This window comes from Propithecus coquereli, unplaced genomic scaffold (assembly GCF_000956105.1).
Source record: "Propithecus coquereli isolate 6110/MARCELLA unplaced genomic scaffold, Pcoq_1.0 Scaffold44, whole genome shotgun sequence".
Classification (NCBI taxonomy): Eukaryota; Metazoa; Chordata; class Mammalia; order Primates; family Indriidae; genus Propithecus; species Propithecus coquereli.
This window is the reverse complement of record NW_012150174.1, coordinates 14,152,757-14,156,765: the sequence shown is the minus strand read 5'-3', so window position 1 is coordinate 14,156,765 and position 4,009 is coordinate 14,152,757. Positions and strand designations below refer to the sequence as shown.

The following is a 4,009-nucleotide window of genomic DNA, read 5'->3' as shown; positions in this document are numbered from 1 at the left end:
GGACCTTGATGCCTCTCTTCTCACCCTCACAGGAAAAAGATGGAGAAGTTTCTATTAACCCTGTCCATGCTTTTGCATTAACACTGCCTCAGGATGCTTTATTTTATTTTATTTTGCATTTGCATGTGAGCTGATGTGTACCTGGCTATCATATAGTCCAGGTTTCAAACTCATGTCCCCACTTAGTATAAAAGACTTTGGACAAGTTACTTAATCTCCATAAAAAGGTGCTTATAGTAGTACCTAGCTCTTACAATTGTATATGGAGTGACAAATTAAGAAGGGGAAAATAGTTGTGAAATGCTGTGTCTGACAGCACAGTTTTTCTTCTTTCCCCTTTGCCTTATACCCAAGATTCAGTGAGTTGGTTATTTGTGGGGGCTTGACTGAGACCAGATGAGGAGAGAGAGAGGAAGTGAGTGAAAAGCCCAGAGCTATATTCCTAGGGGCCACAGACGGGCCTCTGGCGAAAATGCTGAATGTAGTGGCAAATAAATGGTGTAGACGAATAATGTGGGGCACCTGTTAAAGTGAAGGGGGAGCCCAGAATCTGTGTTTGTAAGCTCTGCAGTGAATGTATATGCCTCTATTTTTCACTGGGGGACCAGCATACACATGAATGTAAGCAGAAAAACTAGAAAGCTGCAAAGTTGGTTAAAACTATCATTGTTGGCGAACATGTGGAGCACTAGGATCTATTCCCCACATCCCAGACCTCAGGCACCTATAATTAGGACCCTTTAGGAAGGAGCAGAAGAAGGACTTTGTCCTGGATATGCTTTCTCTTTATTCCATACACAATAGTGTTGAGTGCAGGTGGGATGATTACATAGAGTTTGGAAGACATAACGTGAAAGGTACAAGGGATATTGTGTCCAAAGTGATGGGGAAGGATGAAGAATGATGGTATATAAATATAGAGCATGAGGATGAGGCAGACATGGGAACCATAGGTGTCAAGGGCCTTCTGGCAGGCATCTCAGGAGAGGAGGTGAAGCATTGCACAGAGGATGAGGGCGTAGGAGACAGCAATGAGGATCACATCTGTAATCACTGTCCTGAATGGAACACAAAAGACATACCAGAAATCAATAGAGATATTAGCACGGACAAGCTGGGTAACACCGAAGCGTGACATGTGTCCTGTAGAAGGGTAGATAATCCACAAGGAAAACACATGGGATGAAAACACAGAAACTTCACAAACAGATTCCCTCAGCAATTTTGACAATGGTTTGTGGATTAGAATACTGTTGTATCTCAAGGGTGAGCAGTTGGCCTCACAGTGGTCAAATGCCATAGCTAGCAGTATAGCTGAGTCCAGCATAAACGTGTAGTGCAGAAAGAATAACTGGGTGAGACAGCCAGGAAAACTGAGTTTTGGGAACCAAAACAGAAGATGCTAAGTGTTTGGGGGACACATTTGGCAGACAATATGAGGTCAGTGATGGCCAGCATGGAAAGGAAAAAGAACATGGGTGCATGAAGACTATGTTCCACCTCAATGAGGTGGAGAAGGATATTATTGTCTACAATGGCCACGAGACAGGTAAAACAGAAACAGGTGCTGATCCCAGCATGGTACTTCTCGAGTCCAGGGATGCCCAAAGGGGCGGAGGGGCTGTGTTGTAGCTACTCAGGTTGTACGTGGCCATGGAGAACTGGTGAACAGCTTCTGTGTCCTAAAAATAAATTGTGTATAATGAACATGGGAAGATTGTATAGTAATTCTTCCTCTACCCCTTCCTCAGGGCTGGTGCTCCTCTTTCCTGTGATCCAAAAAAGGAACCTGTCATTGATAGTAAGAGCAATGCTCATCACTTTGAGAAAGATTCTCCAGACCCAATACTTCTGGTTCTAATCACACAATTATTCAGATATCTTCTTTAAACTTCATGAAAGGCTATTCCCATTTTAATGATCCTGGGACAATGAAATTTTTTGCTGTATAGATGTGAGTATAGAGAAACATAGTCTAACTACATGCAGGAATAAAATGAAACTTTAAAAATTGGGTCACAATTGGGAAAATGAAATTAATAACAATTGCAGACTCCTAGTATGCACCAGGTTCTTATACAGTATTATGTTATTTAGAACAACCTTCTGAGATATGGTTTTTTATACCCCTCTTTCTTCCTTCCTTCCTTCCTTCCTTCCTTCCTTCCTTCCTCTCTTTCTTTCTTTCTTTCTTTCTTTCTTTCTTTCTTTCTTTCTTTCTTTCTTTCTTTCTTTCTTTCTTTCCTTTCTTGTTTTTTAAAGAAACGGAAACTCTGGGAAGTAAAGTTATCTACGATCTCACCTCTAGTAGTTGGCAGAGCCAAGATCATTAGATTCCACAGCCCCTGCTCTTTCATGCTGTCGTCCCACACCAGGTGACTGCCTGGACACACTGTTAGATGCCAAGTATTTAGAAGAGGCTTGAAGCTGTAGAGAAGGATGTAAAGAAGCAGATCTCTGGAACTACAATTTGTCCAGCACACACCAGCCTTACCCCAATCTCAATGACCGTTCTAACATCCCAGACATGTATCGAGACCTTAGGACTTGCAGACCAGAACGTTCTCTTAAAATGTGATGTTTGATACCTCACCGTGGAGAATGATATGAGAAAGGATATGAGGCTCCGTCTGCAGTCCACCCTTAGGAATTAATGAAGAAATCTTGGTTAAGAATATGGAAAAAGTGGTTCAAATGTGCTTGTTATAAATACAGAGGGAGCGTCTACTGGAAGAAAAATAGAATTTATGTTCTAAATCCAGGTTCATGATGAAAGCAAATGAGCAAACTTTATAACGAGAGCTAATATTTTTGGGAAGTATTTAATGTACTACACAAATATAAACAAATTTACATGAAAATCAATTTGTAATTCTCTTAAAATTCCCATGAGATAGGTAATACTATTATCCACATTTTAAAGATGCAGAAACTGAAGCAGAGAGAAGTAACTTTTTAAAAGCCACTCAGTGAGGAAATGGTAGAGCTGGGAGTCAGAGCCAAGCAGTCTTTTCCTAGATGCCCAGGTATATAGTGGAAATTTTCTATAGAGCCAATAGACTTTGTGGCAAATAGTATACATATATGATATTTGTGTAGCAAATGACACAAAATTAAGTCATATAAAGAAAGCATAAAAAACAAAAAGTAGAGAACAAGTTAACATAAAATTAATCAAAGCCCTTAGGATTACAAATGTAGATTATTGGAATTCTCCTATTTAAAAGTAGAGATATCCATGAAGTTTTTTATTTGATACATTTTTTATTTCAAAATATTAATCAAGTTCAAATGTTTTTGTTATGTAGATACCTTTTATCATGCGGAGGCTTTTAGTGTGCCCATCACCCAAATAGTGTTCATTGTACCCAATAGGTAGGTTTCTACCCCTTCCTTTCTTTCCCCTTCCTCCTTTCTTGATTTCCAATGGCCCTTACATCTGTTTGTGCCCATGTGTGCAGATCAGTTAGCTCCCAATTATTAGAGGCTGTATGTGGTGTTTGTTTTTCTGTTCCTATGGGCAGCATCCTAGATGTGCTGAGGCTGAGAGCAAGGAAGGGGTAGATCAGGAGAACAGTTTGGAGAAGTAAAGAAGGACTTGAGCCTTGTGATTCACAACTTGAGTCTTGTCCTACAGACTAAGAGAGGGAGGGGCTGGGGGAAGTGTAATCACAGCTCCATAAGCAAGAAAACTTTTTTCTTTTCTTTTTTTTTTTTTGCACAATGGAATCATTTATTCAGTCATGTGTGTACTGTGTGGTCCTAAAGTTTGGTTCATCACCAGTAGAGAATTTGCCAAGAATCATGTCCATCAGGTTAGGCATGTACTGTCTAATAATGTTTTCTTCTTTAAATTTATTTCAGAATATTACAGGGGTACACATGTTTTGGTTGCATAATTTTATTTGTACAATTTCTGTCAAAGTTATAAGGGCACTATCTGCCCTTCACCCAGATAGTGTGCATTGTGCCTGTTAGGTGTAATTTTACCCATCCCCTTCCCTCCCCC

General features: G+C 40.0%; 1 pseudogene; it reads right to left on the bottom strand.

Moving 5' to 3' along the window:
* Nucleotides 1–730: 730 nt before the first annotated feature.
* On the bottom strand, nucleotides 731–1,655 carry LOC105818284 (annotated as a pseudogene).
* Nucleotides 1,656–4,009: the final 2,354 nt, after the last annotated feature.